This window comes from Lutra lutra, chromosome 6 (genome assembly GCF_902655055.1).
Source record: "Lutra lutra chromosome 6, mLutLut1.2, whole genome shotgun sequence".
NCBI lineage: Eukaryota > Metazoa > Chordata > Mammalia > Carnivora > Mustelidae > Lutra > Lutra lutra.
Window position 1 is genome coordinate 141252523 of NC_062283.1, and position 23978 is coordinate 141276500.

The 23978-nt window shown below is 37.4% G+C and overlaps 1 protein-coding gene across 4 annotated transcripts in view; it reads right to left on the reverse strand.

The window, feature by feature from the left end:
• The window catches only part of IPCEF1 (interaction protein for cytohesin exchange factors 1), a 181792-nt gene that overhangs the window by 128642 nt on the left and 29172 nt on the right, over positions 1–23978 (reverse strand). The window contains exon 2 of one of the 4 annotated variants that reach the window (XM_047733014.1): positions 16167–16238. The exons of the other annotated variants lie outside the window; for them this stretch is intronic. The gene's annotated coding sequence lies outside the window, so the exon portion shown is untranslated. The remainder of the gene's footprint in view (positions 1–16166; positions 16239–23978) is intronic. 4 annotated transcript variants of the gene reach the window in all.

Consider the following 23978-nt stretch of genomic DNA (forward strand, 5'->3'; position numbering starts at 1 on the left):
TTTTAGAAGAATTGACATCTTGACAATATTGAGTCTTCCTATCGATGAACATGGAATATCCCTCTAGTTTTTTAGTTCTTCTTTGATTTTATTCATCAGAATTTTATAGTTTTCCTCATATAGATCTTGTATATATTTTTGTTATATTTATACCTAAGTATTTGACTTCTGGGAGACTATGGTAAATGATAATTGGTGTTTTTTATTTCAAATTCCCCTTGCTCATTGTTGGATATAAGAAAGCAATTGACTTTTATATGTTAACCTTGTGTCCTACAACCTTGCTATAATCAGTTATTAGTTCCAGGAGGTTTTCGTTGTTTTGGGAGGGGGTTTTGGTCAGTATTACAGACTTTCTACGTAAATGATCAAGGCACTTGAGAACAAAGAAAGTTTTATGTCTTCCTCCCAATCTTTATATTTTAATTTATTTTCTTGCTTTACTGCATTAGCTAGAACTTCTAGCATGATGTTGAAAAGGAGTAATGAGAAGAAACTTCCTTGTCTTGTACCTGATCTTAACACCATTAAGTATGGCGTTAGCGGCAGGCTTTTTGTAGATAGTCTTTATTAATAGCCTGTCAATATAACTATAAATAGATAGTTCCCTTTTCTTCCTAGTTTACCAAGAGTTCTTAACATGACTTGGTGTTAGATTTTTGTCAAATGTTTTTTCTGTATGTATTAATATGATCATGTGATTATTCTTTTTATATCTGTTGATGTGATGAATTGCATTAGCCTTGCATAACTAAGATAAATCTCATTTGGTTATGGTACATAATTCTTTTTATACTTTTCTGGATTAGATTTACTAATTTTTATAGAGTTCTTTTGCACCTATGTTCATGAGAGATATTGGTCTGTAGTTTTCTTATGTCTTTGCCTGGTATTGGCCTAAGGCTAATGCTGACCTCAGATTCAGTTAAGACATACTAGCTCTGCTTCTTTCCTCTGTAAAGTTTGTAGAGAATTGGTGTAATTTCTTCCTCAAATATTCGGTAGACTTTGCCAGTGAACCCATCTGGAACAGGTGTTTTCTCTTTTGAAAGTTTATTTATTATTGATTCAATTTCTTTAATAGATATAGATCTATTCAGATTATCTATTTCTTCTCATGTGAGTTGTGGCAGATTGTGTCTTTCAAGGAATTGGTCCATTTCACCTAGATTGTCAAATTTGTGGGCACAGAGCTATTCACAGTATTTTTTTATTTTCTTTTAATTTCCATGGAAGCAGTAGTGATGTCACCTCTTTCATTTCTGATATTAGTAACTTGTATTTTCTCTCTTTTTTTCTCAGTTAACCTGGCTAGACATTTACTGATTTTATTGGTCTTTTTAAAGAACCAGCTTTTGGTTTCATTGATCTTCTCTATTGATTGCCTATTTTCCATTTCATTGATTTTTGCTCTAATTCTTATTTCTTTTCTTCTTCTTACTTTGGATTTAATTTGTTCTTCTTTTTCTAAGTTCCCAAGATGGAAACTTAGATTATTGGTTTTAGATTTTTCTTCTTTTCTAATATATGCATTCAATTCTATAAGTTTCCTTCAATCACTATTTTTGCTGCAAATTTCTTCTTTTTTTAAGCCTATATATTTATATCTCACAGTAAAATGAGATGGCAGAAAAACATGATCTATTAATGACAGATACATTTTAAGAAGATCTGTTTTTTAATGACTCATCTGTTTTGAATATTTGGGGTTTTTTTAACTTTTAAAATTTTCCTCCAAATTTTCATTTTGCAAGTTTTTATAACTATAGGAAAGTGCTGTGGGAATATTTAAAAATGAACACCTGGATAGCCTTCGCTAGATTCCTAAATTATTACCATTTTGCCACATTTGCTTTATCTGTCTATACATATAAATATTTTACAAAACCACTTGAGAATTAGTTTTAAAGATGGTTCACCCCTAAAAACTTTAGTATGGTCATCATCTCACACCTGTCAGAATGGCTAAAATCAACAACACAAGAAATAACAGGTGTTGGAAAGGATATGGAGAAAGAGGAACCCTCTTGCAATGTTGGTGGGAATGCAAACTGGTGCCACCATTCTGGCAAAAAGTATGGAATTTCCTCAAAAAGTTAAAAATAGAATTACCCCAAGATCCAGCAATCACACCACTAAGTATTTATCTAAAGAATATAAAAGCAGTTATTCAAAGGGATACATATACTCCAATGGTTAAAGCGGCATTATCTACCATAGCCAAATTATGGAAATAGCCCAAGTGCCCATAGACTGATGGATGGATAATGAAAAGATATTACTCAGCCATAAAAAGTAATGAAACCTTACCATTTGTGAAGATGGATGTAGCCAGAGTATAATGCTAAGCAAAATATGTCAGTCAGAGAAAAACAAATGCCATATGATTTCACTCATATGTGGAATTTAATAAAGCAAATGAATGGGGGGAGTGCAAATAAAAGAGAGAGGGGGAAGCAAACCAAGAAACAGACTCTTAATTACAGAGAACAACCTGATGGTTATTAGATGGGAGAGGGGTGAGGGGATGGGGTAAATAGATGATTGGGATTAAGAAGGGCACTTGTGATGAGCACCGGGTGTTGTATGGAAGTGTTGAATCACTATATTGTACACCTGAAACTAATATTACACTGTGTGTTAACTAACTTGGATTTAAATAAAAACCTGAAAAAAAAACACTTTGGTATGTACCAAAATATCCCACCATAATTACATAATAATAAGCATACTTAGGGAATTTAAAGTGATATAATTCTCTAATGTGTAGTTCAGATTTTCCTAGTTTTCTTAGGAATGTCCTTTTCAGCCTGAGTATTATATTTTATTTTAAATCCAGGACTCACTCAAGGTCGCCACTGCATATATTGTCACATGTGTATAGTTCCTTTTGTCTTGGACAACTGACATTTTTGTAGAGTCCACTTGGTTTTCGCATAATGTCTCTCAAATTGAATTTATCAAATTGTTCCCTCACAATTAGACTCAGGTGAAAATTTTGGCAGATGCCCACATGTGAATGCTTTTCCTTTTTTATACACTAGAAAAAAAATAGTTCAGATTAATATTTTCTTTCCATCAATAACACTTAGGGATTGCCTCCCATAAAGTAAATTTATTGTCACAGTTTGCAATTTACAAAACACTCTGATATGGATTCATTTACTCAATTTGCACAACCACCCCATAAGGTGGGTATTTGTAATTATGTTTTCTTGTTGAACGCAAATTTATCCACGTATATAGAACCAAGAAGACTGTATCTGTGACCAAAATTTAAGCATAGAAATACCGTAAATATCACACTGAAGGAGAAGCCCTGTGTTTTTAAGTCAAATAAACCTAGACATTTTTTTCTCTTCCACAACCTGCAACTCTCCATTGTCCAAACTTTGCGCCTTACAGTTTTTGTTGTATGTTAAATTATATGGTAATGTAAAATACTAGGCTTTAGCAAAACATTTTCCAACTTTAATGATTTGAAATTACAATAATCAAAGCAGAAACAAAATAAAAGTGGATGAGTGTTAGCTGTACTGAATGCCAAGTAATTGGCTTTTGTTCATGTTTATGTATTTGCATTTGCTGCAACCAGTAATTCACCAGCTCTTCCTTTCTCCCCTGAAGAAGATTTTTTTGTCAATTCCTTCTACTTCCCAGAGCATGAAAACAGCATTGTTTCATAGCATAGTCATCAGTATTTATACAAGGACAGCTTAGCATATTAAATTTATAACTTTTTAATTTTCTTCTTACCCTTGGGCCTCACAAACCCACTGTTGTTTAGTTTAGGGTAAAATCAAGAAAGTTTGGCTCTCGGTGTACATAACTTGATTTACAAACAATAGCATAGATTCTTAAGTAGACATTCCAGCCAGAAAGAACATAAACAGGTTTTCCAATCTGTGAGTCAGGGGTACTGATAAAAAGTCAGACAATTTTTACAGTAATACTGAAATTAAAAAAACAATACCACCCATGTCCAGGTAGTCACACTCAGATATGTTGTCTGTCATTTTGAGTTCAGAAAGATCTTGAAAAAATAGAGTGATATTTTCCACTGATAAAAACCATGTTGCCATATCCAGAGAGCCTCAAGCTCAGATGACAGATCAAGATCCACTTACATTTTCATCCATGCACAATTTTCCAGCACTCAGTGATTTGAACACCTCATTTCAAAGTAAAAGAGTAATTTCAAATGCCTAAATAATGGGTATGATATTACTGTCCTTGTCCAGTGTTCAATGTCATAAGGGAGCAAATAGAATCCTGAAAATACCCAATGAAAGAACAAAACTCCTTTTTCAACTCTCACAGAGTTCTGCAAGCATATCATTTTCTTTCGAACTAGCATATTATTCACTTCCTTAAAAGAAAGATCTACATTTTAATCCTAGGAAATGTATTATTCTCATTGTCCATTTGGATTCGTTTTCAGGCCAAATCAGTAAAGGAAGCTGCATTTGATACTTCTGCCTTGAGCATATAAATTGTCACAGGCCAGGGTGATGAAAAATTTTTCAGCTGTGAAGTCTTTATAGAACACGTATCATTCATTTTTTTCCACCTATCCTCAACAACAGACTATTATCATCAAATAACAATAAGAGAGACTGCCTGCAGTTAATTTAATCACTGTAATTTCCCAAAAATTAAAGACTGATGTCTTTTGAAAATTATTCCAATTACATCTTTGAAAATGAGTTCAAAATTGTTAAAATTACTACTTTCAATACTATATTAACCTCCACCAAGTGTTATTAGTTATTCTCACAATCTTCCTAGAGCAAAAATTACATCAGTGCTCAATTTTTTTATTTGGTAAAAATTCAACTTTGAGATGTCATAATTGTTTTTAAGACTTTGCTCGAGTTCAGTTCACTTAAGGTTTAATCTAACCCTTTTCAAATACATCCTGAGAAGCAATTTCTCTGCTTAAAAACAAAAACACAGTCAAAATTCATTTAATTGGATCACATAAAATCAAATTATATAACCACTTGTAAATAAGTAGATGAGAAGTAGAAGAGATCACAGAAACAATGATGAAGATAACGATAGTCAACATTTATTGAGCTCTGATTATTATTGATTTGTGCAAGCTCGTGCTAAGTGCTGTACAGACACTGACCATTTCGTTTCCACAGCAACCCTACGAAGGGGATCCTGTCTTTCCTCCCATTTTACAGTTGAAGACCTTGGCAGTGAAATCTGCCGCTCTAGTGGGCATCCTGTGTGCCTTCCAACCTCCGCCAGCACCCCCCAAACCCCCACACACACCTGTTTCTGACCATTACTTTAAGGAGGACTCTCCACAGTGAAACCTGCCTTCCTTTGACCACAGCTCTCTCTCTTTGGAACCTACAGACACTCTAGAAGAAGGAAGGGCGACAGGGGGGTAAAAACAGGGAAGGTCTGTGCCCAGAGTAATGCCTCTTCCCATGCTGTCAGACTTCCTCATTCATCTTGGCTTTAATGAGGGTTCCCAGGGCTCTCCGTCCAGTGCAGCTCCTTTCGGGGGTCTGGACTTGAGTCAAGTGTGTATTGTCTAATCGGTAATTGCAGAGAAGATTAGCCCCTCTTCCCCAGGACTCTGGGACCCCCGGCTGTGCACCTAGATTCTGCCTGAGTCCCTTCTGAAACAGTTCAGCTACTCATTCACTGCTCTCTGGCTCTGCCAGCGGGGAGGCGACCCGCTTTGACACGCAGGTGCTCATTAGCAGTGGGTTGGCTGCAGCTTAACGTTGCAGATCATGTTGGCAGACTCTCACCCTGACGCGGCTCAAAATACTATTATTTTGGATAATTTGAATAATTACAAATTATTCCAAATTATTAGCTATGTGAAGGAGGCAAAATGCATGACTCTCAGACTTTTCCATGTTTTGATCCTTGATATAAGGTGAACTCTGTATACATTTGATGAGGATGAAGGCAAGCACTGAGAAAAAGAAAAGAAAGATGAGTAACCTGAAGGAAAGGAGGCCTTGAGGGTGAGGAATTCCAAGGGTGTGTTACTGTTGGGACCTTGACCGCCAGAGAGGCCAGACACATGGAGAGGAGTGAAGGGAGATGCTCTAGAATGGGACTTAAGGAAGGCGGGAGAAAGTTCTAAGAACAGAATTCACTTCTCAGTTTTGCCACTCCCTACTCTGCTTCTCCCAGAGGCCAAAATCACCTCTTTCAGTCTCATCAGCCCACTCCAAAGCTCCACTACCCTCCCTAGACACTCAAGTGACTAGAGAGACTCATCTGTGTCAACTTCCTCCAGGTAAGAAAATTCTCCCTCTGTATCTTTCTCTGACCAAAATGAGCATTTGACATAAAATGCTGTTTACATGGATGTTAGCATCTGTGGTTTGGGGTAAGGGCAAAGAAACATTAAAGTGAAAGAGACTGACAGGACCTACCCATCCCCCACTTTCAATGGTGGGAGGCAGGACTAGATAGCACGCAGACACTGAATGTTTGTTCCACCATGAATCTCTCCTCTTCTCTTCCCTGTTGGTCTAAAGTCACTACATTTCTAGCTGTTTGGTTCTTCTTGCAACCTCCTGATCACCACTGTGCTCGTGTGCTTTAAACCCAAATTTGACAGACACGCCTGACAATGGTGCCTACTATCGAGTGCTGGAAGGGACAAGTTATATTCAGGACCCGTGTTCACCATGTCCTTACTCCAAAGTTGGCTCTGCCATTAACCATAGCATCTATTCCTCTTCTTAGAAGTAAAGCTTTTGACATTAAAAAAAAAATACATAGTTACATTGTTATAAACTTAAAAATGCAAGAGCAAAGGTAGTAAAACAAAAATCACCCATCATCTCAAAGTCCAGAGATACCTACTCTTAATGTGTATTTCCTGCTTCAGTTTCTTCCATTCATTTGTAAAACTTGTAATGTAATCAGGGGTATTATATATATATATATATATATATATATATATATATATATATATATATATATATATATATAGCTTTGGGTCTACAAGTCCTCTTCTTAGAGTTCTGCATGGATGTGGATTATAGCTAATATTTGAGCTGTTTGACAACTCACATTTTGATCCTTTAATCACAGCCAAGGCCCTGCCATTCCGCTAAGTTTTTTTTTTTTTCATTCCACTAACTTCATCAGGCATTTATGAGATTTTAGACAGCACCCTAAGGAGTTGTAATGCTCTGAAGACAGTTTTTTCTTTTTTTTTTTTTAAGATTTTATTTATTTATTTGACAGAGAGAGATCACAAGTAGACAGAAAGGCAGGCAGAGAGAGAGAGAGAGAGAGAGAGGGAAGCAGGCTCCCTGCTGAGCAGAGAGCCCGATGCGGGACTCGATCCCAGGACCCTGAGATCATGACCTGAGCCGAAGGCAGCGGCTTAACCCACTGAGCCACCCAGGCGCCCCAAGACATTCTTTTCTTATCTCAGTTGTTGGGCAGGAGGTCCTAGGGTGCCCAAAAATCTGAACGTCCACATGTACATTTTTAGTGCTTGAAAACCAGCACATAGAGCACAGAAGTGCTTTTGAGAACAAGACCAATAACAGTCTTAAGGCTCAATGATTAGGGCTATCTCAAATATTTCATTGTTTAATGCTTCTGTGTTCTTTTAGGGAAAGAGTTCTTTTAGGGAAAGAGTTCTTCTGTGTTCTTTTAGGGAAAGAGTTGCATGAACAGCATTGTTCATGAATGCAAGAATGCAAAGATTGTTTAACTCGAATTCACTGCTAATAGGAAAACAGAAGATTTAGGATCATCTGGCTCAATTTTGGAGAACCATAAAATAATTTCCTTAAAAATATGTAAGGACATATTAGAAAAATACATTACAATGATATTTCATAGACACACTGCTTTAACAGTTTCTCAAATTGTCCCCCAAATGTCTTTTTAGAATTGGTTTGTAGAAAACTTCTCCATAATAACTCAGCCTAAATCTAAGCCAGCAGCTTAACTTGAACTTCCCAAACACTTCATGAGTTATTATATAATCATGAGTTATTATATGATCAATTCTAGAATCTCAAATCAAGACGACACTTTTTTTTGTTCGGAATATGCCCAGTTAACTCAACTGAAAAAAATGACACAAACTCAAAAGAAAGCAAAGGAAATGAAGAGTAGAATTCCTTTAAAAAACAAAATACTGGGGGTGCCCGAGTGACTCAGTCCCTTAAGGGACTTCCATCCACTCAGGGTTCTGGGATTGAGCCCTGCCTCCTGCTCCCTGTTCAGCAGGGGGCTCTGCTTCTCCCTCTCCCTCTGCCCCTCCTCTCTCTCTTTCTCTCTCTCTCTCTCTCAAATAAATAAATAAAATCTTTTTAAAAAGTGAAATACTGTTCAGGGTCTCTTCTCCTTTCAGTGGAGCATGAGCACTCCTATTTAGATTGCCAACCTCAGCCTTTCCCTTTCTCTCCATCCTCTCTCTCTCTCTCTCTTACTTATGTGATATCACAGGAAGAAAGGACACTGTTTTTCTATCTGCTGGGGAATCTCTCAGAAAATACTGCTATTTCCTTCACAGAAGAGTTGTGAATCATCCATGACTTAAAATGCTGTTGTCAAGGGTTAGCCCCTAAGACCTTGAACAGTCAGTTCCCAGCAAGGGGCTTCACAAAGTCAGGTATCTGTTCTACGCCCAACCATGTGTCAGTTCTGCATGGGTAGAGGGAGAGCCTAGGGAAGGGGTGCTAAGTGCCTGGGTGGGATGGGCATGTCTGCACTTTCAGTTTCACCTTGGACACAGGGCATACTTGCATTCAGAGAAAGGGTGCTATGACTTTAAGAAAAAAAAAATTCTTTTGAAATTGCGAATCAATGCCCTTCTGATTTATTTTTCCAAAATTCACACATTATATGCCTGAATAATCTATAAAATCCATCGTTGGGTGAGTACACAGACAATGAAAACCCATTTTTAGAACCGTTATGAGCCAACTGGAGCTAATGTGGATACATTACCACTTCTAGTCCACCATCTTCCCATTCATTTTCTAAAACTTCATGCACAAAGGAGGAATTTTTCATACTACTATGTGTTTCACGTCTCCTCCCAGAAGGAAAGGTCAGCTTCTGTCCATCTCCATTAAAAATAAAAGACAGGGTTAACCTCTTTGTGAATAAAGACCAAAAAAGAGGAAATTTTAGGTTAAACCATTATACCAAGAGTATTCTCACTTATTCTGAGCCTCTGAAAATTTTTATTTTTATTTGAATGCAGACATTAAGAGAAATGGATTTTTTCTTCTTTAACAAACAAACGAGGTATATACCTCCCATCCAAAAAATATTCAAATAAGTAAACATTTTACTTCCCATCAGCTTTGAAGAAGCAGACATTTCATGTGCCTCAGCTATTTACTCTGCTTTTAAATGAAATCAGTAAACACTCCCCTTCCATAGGTATTAAAATTAGAACTCTTGTATTCAAAAACAATAGCTTTTATTTTTCCCAGGTAGGAATGGCCTTGATGGAGAGGTTGCCTTGATACTCAAGCACTAAAAAGAAGAGATGTTGACCAACTCTTCTAAACCCAAAGTGAATCTCATTGTTAGTCTTACCTCCACATTTAACTGGCTTGTAATCAATAAATCTATAAAATAAGTTAACTCAGTCACTTTCCAAAGTATATATTTTGCAGCCAGTTATCTTGGGGTAATTGCCAGAAAGTTACATTAATCAGTGCTGTACTGAGTTTCATAGTCAAAATGAGCATATGGTTCTATCGGGTTTAAGTTTTCCAACATAAAATCACTGTGGTCATATTGTGGTTCATGTGTCTATGGCCTTATATACCCTGTATCTATGAATGGAAATGGATCGAAAACCATCCCGAGTGGCCTTTTCTCATGCTGATCTTAGGCGGGGACATTCTGAGACATTTGTCTTACTGGAACCTATGGTAAGATCATACCCTTGCAATTGGGAACAGGGTCTTTCCAGAAGAGAGTCTGGAAATGTCCAGAAGACATTCCCAGTGTCAAAGAATCTGGAAAGATTTGGACTCTGAGATGGTAGGAAAAAATTCCCTCTTCATTCTATCTTGGCCTTGCTCTCTTGAGCCTATACTCTATGGAAACTTTTTTTTTTAAGATTTTATTTATTTATTTGAGAGAGAGACAGAGTGTGCAAGCTGGTGTGGGGTGGAGTGGTAGAGACAGCGGGAGAAGAAGAAGCAGACTACCAGATAAGCAGGGAGCCTGACTTGGAGCTAGGTTCCAAGACCCTAAGATCATGACCTGAGCCAAAGGTAGATGTTTACCTGACTGAGCTACCCAGGCAACTTATTCTAAGGACATTTACTAGTGGGTTCTGTGAAGTGCTATGAAGATGGCTGCCACCTCTTGGAGGCAGTCTTTGGAGTGTGTTGGGAAAGAGGAAAGCAAAAGAAATTGCATGAGGGTGAGCTGTGGCCTACCAGTTCTGATTGCAGACATTTCTAGAAATGGACATTCATTTTTGTACTTAATGGTATATACTTATGTTTCTCTCACTCTCTCCCTTATATAGTTAAGATATTGCTAACTCTTCAAGTATAGTAATAACTTCCAGTAACATTCTACTTCCCACTGGCCAATTCACATGGCATGATGACATGCTGGCATGGGGTCAGAGTTCATATTACAATATGAACAAGTCCAGTATCTCCCTCCCTATGTCAATGGATAGTAGAGGAAAATAAGGCTTCTAATGCACAGAACCAGAAAGAAGTTTGTGAAGAATTCATCCAGATGTAAAGCTCACAGTTGAAAGAAATGAAAGAAAAATCTTAAAAATTTACATTACCAGTAATCAAATGGGAAGCCAGAAGAAGTTTTTCTAAACAATCAATAAAAACAACAACAAAAAAAATTCCAATCAACTTGTGCTAGACAAGACTGTACTATCTTTCTATGTTCTTTAGACAAAATGACTTTACAAAATCATTGTCATATAAAGAGGCAACAAAAAAATCACAAAACTAAAAATGTAGGGGAATGTAGTTCAGAGATATGTCAGGCAGTTAATTTTAAAATTATCTTATTTTCTGGATAATGTGCTTCTTTTGGTATTTTTTCAGCTTTTTAAAATTTGAAATTTATTCTCATTTCTGTCATAAATTTTAAATATTAAATTTCTTATGACTCTCTCTCTTTGTAATTTTGTATTATTTTCCCTAAGAAGATTCTCCAAATTGTGTAAGATTCAGGCCCCACAAAGTCTGGGTCCACCCTGGCTATCCAATTCCTCACATGACAGCCTGGTCTTAGCTGGACTATGGCAAACTTTGGGGTGGCGGGTTGGAGGTTGAGGGGGGGCAATGTCTGGATGCTGTGCCCACATTGGTTTGGTCATCTCCTTGGGCCTTGCAATAGTGGCAGTCAGGGATTTGTGATGTCCTCCAAAGGGCATGAGAATGTCAGGCACAAGATTTGAGGCTGTATGATCCAGGCATCCCTCCAACCTTGAAATACTAGCATTGTACGTTGTTAAGTATGCCTGCAGGGTTCCTGTTCTCTAAGCTAGTAAAGCATTTGTTTAATTTCCAGCATAGAATAGCTGTATTCCCATGTTTGCCAGGAGCATGAAATCCAACTGGCTGGCTCTCAGTCCATGTCAAACACTCAGTTATAATAAGCAATATTTATATAATATATTTAAAGGCATATCCATTACTCTATATCCCATAGCTATTTACTACTCAGAGTGCTGAGACTTTAAGAGGTCCATGACTCCCTAAAATTGTATACAGAATTTAATGTATACATAATTTAACTTAATCTGCATTTATATCTTCCATCAGAGTCTCAAATTGGTCCGTGACATGTAAAAATTAATAATCACTAGTTTACATTTCAAGAGCAAGTACCTCCAACGAGGTGGTACTTAAAAAAATAATAATACTTTGTACCTTCAAAAAGATTTTTAAAATTATACTGCATAATTTTGAACCCATTTCTATATAAAGCTGGGCCAGCAGACACATATGTCATTGATTACACTGAGAAATTATGAGAGATAGCCCAATGAAACAAAGGAAGCTTTTAAATATACTATTAATTTCGTTACAATATATCATTACTATGGACTGAATTGGGTTGTCCCCAAAATCATAGGTTAAGGCTCTAACCCTCCAATATAAGGGTATTTCCAGATGGGCCTCTCAGAGGTAATTGGGCCAGCAGGTGGAGACCTCCTATGGGCTTAGTGCCCTTAGAATGTTAGAGACAAGAGAGAGAGCACTATCTCCTCCCTGTGAAGACACAGGAGGAAGATGGCCCTATGAAAGCTGGAAAGACAGGTCTCATCAGAACCTGACCATCTCAACACCCTGATCTGGAACTTCCAACCTCCAAAACTGTGAGAAATAGATTTCTGTTGTTTAAGACACCCAGTCTATTGTGTTTTGCCTTAGCAGCTTGAGCTGACTAAGATAGTCATTATGAGGCAAGATCTATGGAAGAAATTTCTCTCCAGTTCTAGTAGACAAAAATTTGGGCATCTCATTTGGTTTTATAGGAGATGTGACCACGAATCTATAACTAGTTTCTTACCCTGTGCATTGTATATCATAAAACTTAGCATCAATATGTCATTGTACTCTAGTAAAGATTAGAGCCTTTCCCACATACACTTTGTGTATTAACATCACTCAAAGACACCTCTAACTTTTCACACTAACCTTTTCTTCTGTTCCTTCTTTCTCATCCAGTTACTTAAATTTCATTCTACTTTGCTGTATTCATTTATGCAACTTCCCTCAAATTCTTTCACAGACAAGGCAGATTCTAAGTAAGAATATGAAAAAAACAAATGAAAGGTGACATTTCCACTTGAGAATTAAAATTATAAATGTTCATTATTGCATTTGGAATTAGGCACAAATAAGTATTTGAAGAAATTTAATCTACCTCAACCATGCTCATAAGCCTGTGAAGATGACTTATATATGCTAGGAGTTCTTAACTTAGGGCTCAAAGACACTCCAGGAGAACTGGGAACAGAATTCAGGGAGTCTGTACACTTAGATGGGGGGAAACTGATCTTCATTTTTGCTGCTCTCTAACTGAAAGTTAACATTCCCTTCAAATACAAATGTTGGCAATAAACCACGGAAGTATTTAGCAGTGTCTGTGAATTTGTTTCCCGTACAAATGCCAGGTACGCTCATCTCCCATTTGGTTTCTTGCAGCTTTCCAAAAATATCACTTGCCCTCATCATCACCTTCAAATGGCACTACACTTTCTGCTGCTAGATTATGTTAATTAATGCACTGATTTAAAAAACATGTATTATTACTAATCACATTTTATAATTATATTTTTATATATTTGGCTCCCTTGTAGTCATTTGTATCTTGTTTTATACATTTAAAAACATTATTCTGAAAAGGGGTCCACAGGTTTCCTTAGACTACCAAGGATGTACAGGGCATAAAACTCTGATGAACACTTAACTGTATTTGGGTAGCATCTTTACAAGTCTTTGCAAATTTCTTCCTGAGATCTGTACCATAATTAGGAAATGCTGGTTTCTCTTGATTGGACAACAGTAGCATCGTCTTGTCAATAAAAGGGAATAGTAGAAGTGACATGAGTCTTTCTATGCCATTGACAAGATAAGGTCACAATCAGGCCACAGGCAGCAAACCTATTTCTTAGATTTGGACTTACAGCTCCTGTAAAAAACATTTAACAGCTTTGTGAAATTTGGGGTCAGCATTTCTCTTACGGAGAGAGAGGAAAAAAAAACTATTTAACATTTCAAACCTCAACTAAGAAGCAGTACATTTGACTCAATCGTGTAAAGACTCATTATCTATTTTGCAAATTATCTGAGCCCCTTCCTTTTATTCTTTTTTCTCCCTTGCATGTCAGGTTTCTTTTGAATTTTTATCAGACACTTTGGCACTTTTAGCACAATTGAAACAGGGCAAGAATAAGGAAGTAAAACAAAAGGCTGTCCGTATGATTACTTAACACACACTTCAAAATTATTTTTAGTTACTGTTGTGACATTCACAATGAGGACCTGGTACAAAGAAGTGTGAGTGTCCGTGTGGGTGTGTTGAGGGGAAGAGTATAACACCTCCAAATGGCATGGGCAAAGGCCTTTGTCCCCACTTCCCAAGTCCATGGATCTAAGATTAGGAGAGGGAATATGGACTGATTAGAGAGATTCCCCCTCCCTACAACACTGCAAAACCAGAGTGAGCATAGTGGATCCCTGGGACGGTGGGGTTTCTTCCCTCTCTCCTCTGGGCCAACAGGAGGATATATATCTGGTCCTCCTGCCCCATCCCAGTGAAAGGTAGAGTTGGAAGTTGGAGTTCATAAATAAATAAGGCACCAGATTATCTAAAATCTTCTGAATATACATCACTTTGTATAATTAATAAGCTTTCCAGATGGCTGATTTCTTATCCTTTCAAACAATGATACCTTTTTCATGTTAGTTATCTTAGATTACTGTATTACAAATGTAGTATATATCCCCTACATACATAGAAAAATAACCTGAAATTAGTTTAATCTTTTACTGATGACTCTGGGTCAACACTAAAAACATCTGTTTTCTTGCATGGGCACATTACAAGTGTAATTTCCAGGATCCACTTGGGGCCTTTGACCCTCATCAGAACTGATGCTGAGATCTTTGGGTCCCTGAATCTGCTTTTTCCATTTTTGTCTAATCCTTTCTTGTCAGACATTACTTTTATCCTCCAACTAGATTTGAAACCAGATATGTAATCATGAATAGATTGAGGGCTTAAGGACATCTTGAATGGAATAAAAGCCACAATGCATGAGATTTATTATTTGTTGTTTATGACATCCATTTGAGCATTCATAGAGTTCTGCTGGTTTACTGATTCCTTGATGAGTGCTAGATGTGTGAGTTTCTCATGTAACTTCCAAAGAAATGAGATTCAACTGTACTTGGTTTTCTGTGAAAATCAACCAGAGAGGCTTCCTTGTTCCCGTATGCATGTCTATATACAAACTCAAAACAGTTTATTCCAGTTTCTGGCTGGTAGCAAGCTTCTGTTGTTGAGTTAGCATCCTGAATTCGGTAACCGAAATAATTACAGACCTTGACAACCCAAGCCACTAGGTCCCACTGTCTGAAATCTCTGAGTCACATACTCATTTTCACCGAGGCAGCAAAACCAAGAGTTCCCACTTCCTCTTTCACCCAAGCCTTTATTTGTCTCATTGAGTTGTAACCACATGATGTGGTAGAAGGACTGTGGATGCATATTGATATCCTACTTCTGCCTCCAACTTGCTGTGGAACTTGGGTAAATACTTTTTCTCAAGACTATAAAGTATTTTCACCTGTAAAGTAAATATAATATAACTTGGGACCCAGAGTGTTTGTGAGAATGAGGTGACATAATTTCCACAAATTTACCCGGGTAGTGTCAGGCACTTAAGCAGATGCTTAAGAATTATCTGTGTCCTATCTTTTCCCTTATACATTTATTTTCATGTTTATTGACTTTGCAGCACCCAGATACATAGATCACCTTCAAAATGCATAGTTATTTTCTTCAGTGAGGCATTGTTGAGCACCAGCTAACAGCTTTAGAAATGCTTCCTAAGTCCCCTTCAGATTTTGAATACAGTTGTATGACAGCACTGCCCAGAGTGTCTTGGGAACATGTACATGTATAAGCTTGTCATCCCTCAGACTCAGAATATCTTGAGGTGAGGGTTGGCATCTCATGCACCATTGTATTCCCAAGTCTTAACCCAATACCTAGGACATTTGCAAACACTTAATAAATGAATAAAAGAATGAATCACTATTTAGATATCTTAAACAAAAGTTTGTATATATTAGGAGTTTCTTAATCTGGTATCATAAAAATTTGGATCAGAGGGTGCCTGGGTGACTCCAGCCAGCTAAGCGTCTGCCTGTGGCCCAGGTCATGATCCCAGGACCCTGGGATTGAGCCCCAGTTGGACTCTTTTCTCAGCAGGGAGCCTGCTTCTCCCTCTCCCTCTGCCTGTCACTCCCCCTGCTTGTGTTCACTCTCTTTCTTCCTCTCTGCCAAATAAAGTCTTTAAAAATTAATTAACTAAAAGTTAATTATAAAATAAAATTTTTTTTCATTGATCAGAAGCAAAATATTCTGAAAAACAGGAGGCAAAGGTGACCAAATCCATAGACATTACTTACCCTTGGCTCTCTACTGACTTCTTACCACCACACCTGGTTCATAACATTAACATGGGAAATTTCCAACTGCACCTTCAATTCAGAAAAGGAAACAAATCTTCATCTGCATTTCTAGACAGAATCAGTCTGCTATGTCTAAAATAGTCTATTTTAGATCATGGGAAAATAGTTGAGAAGGTTGGTGCCCTCGCTGTCTGCTCAACTCTCTCCATGTCATTGCTTATTCAGTCGGGTGTCTTTCTTAGAAAGAAGAAGAAGAAGAAAAAAGCTGTAGCTAAATAGCCTGGCTCATCACACTTGCCTTTCAACTATTTGGACTCCCATCTCCTTTACCCCCTTGGTACTTTTCTATTGTGCATTCCTCACCAGGCATTTCTCCATTTCCATGACAACACCAAGGCCCCCATCTTTGTGCTTCTCCCTAGATATTTTAATATATACTGTGCGTTTACTGAGAACCCCCTTCCTCACCTTCTCATCCAAACTTGTTTCCTTCAATTCCTTAAACCCTAATATTTTAGAGTAAAAAAAAAAATGACCTTCAGTTACAGTCCAACAAGGCAGGGCAATCCCCTCACTTCTTTGCAGTAAGGAAACTAAGACTCCGAGATTCTTGTGGCATCCATCTGTCAGAAAACTCTCAGGATCAACACACCAAACTTTATCAGCTCCTCTCAGGAAAGCACTTACATGCAAGGTAGAAGTAGGTGGATGAATACTATGGAACACCCATTAGGTCTATTCTTAAGTTCTTTCACATGTGCTCATGTTACCCTCATAATGAACCCATTTTATGAGAGACCAATGTAAAACTCAGGAAGGTCAAAGAGTAAGGAGAAGAGGATGGCAGCAGAGTAGGAAAACCCTAGGCTCATTTCATCCCATGAACACTATATTACTATGGAATCATCCTAAAGACCCCAGAAATTGCCCTGCAGACAGACAGACCAAACTCCACTACTAACGGGAGAGAAGAGGCTACACTGAAGAAGGTAGGAAGTGCAGAGATGTGGTTTAGGGGAGAAAAGGATCATAGATGCTATGGAGGGGAAGGAGCCATGGTTGAGGAGAAGGGTGAGAGAGAGAGGATCACACAGGGGAATGCACAAGGAGAACGTTTCCCCAAAGCCACTGGCTTGGAAAAACAAGAACTGAATTTTGTGAGTTCTTATGAGGCTTAAAGCATGGAGTTTTAAAAGTCAGAGGGCTTGGCTGGGATAGAGCCCAGAGGGCATTGCACAGCTCCTAGAGGAGGTTAGGCAGATAACTCAGTGGTAGACAGCATGGAAACGGTGATCTGGGGGAAGGCCTGGGGCACACAGAAGGGAGAATATTTGTCTTCTCAGAGTATGTCTTTGAGAAACAACATTCGTGGAGATACCATACTGGGAACAAATAGCTGACACCATTTCCCTTCCCCACCCCTCAGCATGAACACAGAGCCACCTGCAGGAAGGAACAAAGTACCAACACTGGTGGCCTAACTTGCTTACACTAACCCCTACCTCCCTGCATTCTGGTGACACTGCCCTTCTCGGTCAAGTTTGCTTCAGTCCCAGTACAACAGTCCCCCAAAAAACCAGCACAAACCTCTGCCCACACCACATATTTCAAACAGAGAGTTCTGCAGGGCTTCAGTTCTGGTGGTCATTTCACAAGCACACCAAAGCTCACCTATTGAAAACTCACCACAATCTGGCCAAGGACCAAACACTGCCCACAGCAGGCAAGGAGAGCCTCTGTAGATGACTCATCTGAAAGATAGAGCAGGAAGAACACAATAGCAGAGTGCACACAGCACACACGGGAGAAATTCCCTGAAGCACCAGGCCCTGCATATTACTTGACCTCTTCTTTATAAGGCCATTACTTTTAGGAGCAGGAGATATAACTGGCTTTTCTAACACACAGTAGAAGGCAGGAACATAGACAAAATGCCAAGATGGAGGAATTTATCCCAAATGAAAGAACAAAATAAGTCCATGGCCAGAGATCTAAGAAAAACAGATATAAGTAACGTGCCTGATAGAGAATTTAAAACAACAATCATAGGGATACTCACTGGGCTTGAAAATAGAATAGAAGACATCAGTGAGACCTTTACCACAGAAATAAAAGAGTTAAAAAAGAATCACTCTGAGATGAAGAATGCAATAAAAGTGATTGAAAACAGGCTTGATGCAAGGAACAGTAAGCTGGAAGAAGCAGAGAAACAAATAAGTGATGTAGAAGGAAAATAATGGAAAACAATGAAGCTGAACAAAAGAGAGAAAGAAGAATTATACAACACAAGAATAGACTTGGGGAATGCAATGATTCCATCAAGCACAATAACAATTATATTATAGGAATCCCAGAAGAAGACAGAATAAAGGAGGAATATTTATTTCAAGAAATAAAACGTTCCTAATCTGGGAAAGGAAATAGACATCCAGTTCCAGAAGGCACAGAGAACTCCCACAACCAAAATCAACAAAAGCAGACCAACACCAAGACATATTGTAATTAAATTTGAAAAATACAGTGTTAAAGAAAAATTCTTAAAAGAAGAAAGACAAAGGAAGTCCTTACCTTACAAGGGAAAACCCATTAGGCTAGCTGGAGATTTCTCAAAATAAATTTGGCAAGACAGAAGGGTGTGGCATGATATATTCAAAATGCCAAATAGGAAAAAGCTGCAGCAAGAATACTCTATCCAGCAAGGCTATCATTCAGAATAATAGGAGAGATAAAGAGTTTCCCAGACAAACAAGAACTAAAGGAGTTCAAAAATATAATAAGATTTCACTCCACACTTGTCAGAATGGTTAAAATCAACAACATAGGAAACAACATGTGTTGGAAAGGATGTAGAGGAAACCCTCTTACACTGTTGGTAGGAATGCAAACTGGTGCGACCACTCTGGAAAACTGGTGCGACCACTCTGGAAAACACTCTGAAGGTTCCTCAAAAAATTAAAATTAGAACTACCTTATGATCCAGCAATTTCACTATGTGTCCATCAACATAAGGAACTGGTGAGATATATAGACCTATATAGAGCTATTTAGATATCTCAAAGGTGATAAGGAATAGATTTATATATATATATATATATATATATAAAGAGGTGGTGATATATATAAATTATATATATATAAATTTTATATGTATATTATATATATAAATTATATATATATATAAAATTTTGCAATGACATGTATAGAGCTAAAGGGTATAATGCTAAGCAAAATAAGTCAGTCAGAAAAAAACAAATACCATACGATTTTACTCATATGTGGAATTTAAAAAACAAAACAAAGAAAGAAAGAAAAAAGAGGTATGACCCCGAAAACATAGAGAACAGACAAACTGTTTACCAGGGAAGAGATAGCTGGGGGAAAGGGTGAAATAGGTAAAGGGTATTAAGAGTACACTTACTATGATGAGCACTAAATAATGTATAGAATTACTGAATCACTATATTGTACACTGAAATTAATATAAAATTGTATATTAATTATAGTTTAATTAAAAAAAAGAAGAAAGCATGGTGATTATGGAAAGAAATAAGAACAGAATGAGAAGAGACCAAGGTATGATAAATACGCTTATATTCCTTCCTGAAATATTTAACGAATGTCCAAATTTTAAAATTTTACCACTTAATTCATTTTTTAAAAAACTTATCCCTTATCTAGAAGTCAGCCTCCTACTACATATTACTTTCAGATTTCCTAAGAAAGGGCACTAAAGGAATTATGTATATACCAACCCTTACTGCAATACATGGGACAGTAATATATACTTTTAATTTGTACATTATCCATAATGTAATATTTTTGCATATTTAATATGTTGTCAGTCTTACAAGATAAGAATATTTTTCAATTTAAGGTTCATTGTGATATCTGCAAGCTAGGAACACAGGGACAGCCCATTAAAAATGGGTTATGCAGTCCTTCGTGGTTCTCATTTTGGATGCATAAACATGTACATTTATTTTTAAAAAAGGGGGGGTCGCCTGGGTGGGTCAGTGGGTTAAAGCCTCTGCCTTTGACTCGGGTCATGGTCCCGGGGTCCTGGGATCGAGCCCCGCTTCAGGCTCTCCTCTCAGTGTGGAGCCTGCTTCCTCCTCTCTCTCTGCCTGCCTCTCTGCCTACTTGTGATCTCTGTCTGTCAAATAAATAAATAAATCTTAAAAAAAAAAAAAAAGGAACTCTCTTACAAGTATGTCAAGTCATCTTAGATAAGGGAAATTTTGTAAAGGGACATATGGGGAAGAAGATTAATATATGCTAAAACATACCATCTCTTCCAAATGATACAATTTTCAACAAGAAAAAGAAAAACTAACATTTATTAAATATTATGTATCTAGTGTTCTCTCCCTATTTTCCAAAAATCTGTCAAGTAAGCTTCCCTCAGCTCTCTGATTGAGTCAAAATACCCAGAATTCCAATACCCCCTTGTTCAGGGCTCTTATCAATACCAAAAATGTGTATTTATTTGTATGATTAAAATTAATGTCTGTTCTATGGAAAACAGTTATGGAGGTTCCTCAAAAAATTAAAAACACACCTATCATATGATTGAGTAATTCTATTCTGGGTATTTACCTGAAGGAAATGAGATACTAACTGGAAAAGTTTTCTGCACCCCTGTGTTCATTGCAGCCTTTTTTACAATAGCCAAGACCTAAGTATCCATTGATGAATAGATAATGAAAATCTGGCACATGCACATGCACACGCACACACACACACAGACACACACACACACACACACTCTCTCACACATGAGGGAATATTAGTTGTAAAAAAGAAGGAAATCCTGTCATATATGACAATAAGAATAGACTTCGCAGGCATTTTGCTAAGTGAAATAAGTCAGACAGAGAAAGACAAATACAGTATGATCTCACTTATACAGGGAATTTTTAAAAAGGAACAAAAACGAAAACAAAAAACACAATCTCACAGATATAAAGAACAGATGATACAGATATAGTGAAAAGAAGGGCCATCTGTACCCCAGTGTTCATAGCAGCCATGGCCACAGTCACCAAACTGTGGAAAGAACCAAGATGTCCTTCAACAGATGAATGGATAAGGAAGATATGGTCCATATACACGATGGAGTATTATGCCTCCATCAGAAAGGACGAATATCCAACTTTTGTATCAACATGGACGGGATTGGAAGAGATTATGCTGAGTGAAATAAGTCAAGCAGAGAGAGTCAATTATCATATAGTTTTACTTACTTGTGGAGCATAAGGAATAACACAGAGGACATGGGGAGATGGAGAGAAGTGAGTTGAGGGAAATCAGAGGGGGAGACGTACCATGAGAGACTGTGGACACTGAGAAACAAACTGAGGGTTTTGGAGGGGAGAAGGGTGGGGTGTGGTACATAAACAATGAATCTTGGAACACTGAAAAAAATTTAATTTAATTTAATTTAAAATAAATAAAGAAAGAACAAATGGGTGGTTGCCAGAAGTGAGGGGGAGAGCAGCAAAATGGGTGAAAGTGGTCAAAAGATACAAACTTCCATTTATGATATAAATCAGTTCTGGGAATATAATGTATAGGAGAGTAACTATAAGTAATATACTGTACTGAATATTTGAAAATTGCTAAGGAGGTAGATCTTAGAAGTTCTCATCACAAGAAAGAAAGAATTTGTAACTATGTGTGGTGATAAAAATTAGGCAGACTCAGTGTGGTGATCATTTTACAATACATACGTATATCAAATCATTAAGTTGTACACCTGAAACTAATAAAATATTATGTCAATTATATAGCAATATTTTAAAGTGAAGATAAAAAATAGACCATTTTTAGAATTTTAATTTTAATGTGTACTACCCAGCTGATGGGTCTTCCTGAATGCTTTTGAAAATATTATGAAGCTACAGACCCTCTCTTGGAAAAATACAAAACAAAAACAATAAAAGATTCAGGTCTGCCTACACCCCCCCATGGAGACAAGGATCATATTTATTTTGCTTATTATGGTGCTGAAAATGTAACAGGAGCTCAGGACATGTGCTTAATGATTGCTTGACTGACAGAAGAAAACAACAGTTATTTCTACCTTCCCAACCAATACATCCTTCCTTCTTCCATCTCCCATTCAACCACCTCACCTCTTGTGTCCCAAAGGAGTTAGAGACCATTCTTTTTTTTTTTTAACTTTATTCCTTTTCAGTGTTCCAGAATTCATTGTTTATGCACCACACCCAGTGCTCCATGCAATACATGCCCTCCTTAATACCCACCACCAGGCTCACCCAACCCCCCACCCCCCTCCCCTCCAAAACCCTCAGTTTGTTTCTCAGAGTCCACAGTCTCTCATGGTTCGTCCCCCTCTCCAGTTTCTCCCAACTCACTTCTCTCCATCTCCCAATGTCCTCTGCGTTATTCCTTATGCTCCACAAGTAAGTGAAACCACAGAGACCATTCTTACATACTTGCTGTCTTTCTCATCTTATTGAAGACCAATCCCTACACCATCTTTGGGAGCCACCCCCTCCTAGTTCTTGAAAAAAAAAAAAAAAAGCACATTTATCATCCCCTAGCTCTCTTGTATCTTCAGAGAAACTTTTTACTTTCTTTCCTCTAAATGCATAACAATGTCTAAATCCCACCTACCTCTAAAAAAATCCCTTCCGCTAAAACCCTACTTAGTCACTGCTTGTTTTTTAGCCTTCAGACAAGCTTCTTAAGAGAAATTTCCTCTAACTGCTCCAGTTCTCACCATGCACTTGATTCTCAAAGACCTGAAAGTGAACCTCAGACACAGTTGTATTGAGATATTCACAAAAAAAAAACAGCAGGCTTTTTTTTTTTTTTTTTGCTGAATTCAATGGGTATTTTCAACCCTTTTTTACTGATCTCCCCCCAGCACAGGATGTTGTCTCAATATTTCCCCTCCCTTGGTTTTCAGGACTTGACTTCCTCCCAGTCTTCTTTCTACCTCCCTGTCATCTCTCCTCAGACTTCTGACTCCCCCTTGTCTCCTTTCGTCTCTTAAATATTGGTGTTTCCTGAGGCCCTGTTCATGTGCTTACTTTCTCATATTACATTTTATTTAACTGTCACCAATGCCAATGGATCTCAAATCCATATTTCAAGCCAGAATTACATTCTGAGCTCCAGAGATATCACTTAGATTACCTACTGGCCATCACCCATTTCCAAGTTCTAGAGTTTATCCTAAATGTGCAAAAAAAAATGAGCTTACCATCTTTCCTAAAAAATGTGTTGTTCATCCTCATCTCAATGAATGGCATTCCCCATTCAGCCTGTCCCCCAACCCCCTACCTACTTAGTTCCTTATTTTCAAATTATCAATAAATTAATTACTATATTAACTTCTAAATGTACAAATAACATTGTTCAACTACATTGCAAAGATTATTTAAACTACCTTAAGTTATATTTTGTTTGCTTTATGACAACAAATCAATACAAACCACACAGATCTTAGAGAACTTAAAGAATAGAGAATCTAAGGAACAGATAGTATTTGAAACTAATGCTACATAAATTAGGCCTCCAAAATGTTTTCAGGGGCTAGAGAAGTCTATTCTGGTGAATATTAGGAACATTTTTCTTTGTTATGTGTCTCTATTATTGCATTAATTAGGCAAAGGTATTTTGTGTTAAATCCAGTCCCTGTTAGGCTTTGTTCCAATTAATAAAGCTTTTCTGAATTATTATTTAAATAAATGCTTTCCAAAATGATGTGTAACTGGATGCATGCACATATAGAAGGGGCAGAAAGCTCTAAGGAGCCAAAACTTCATCTTCTGTTCCTGT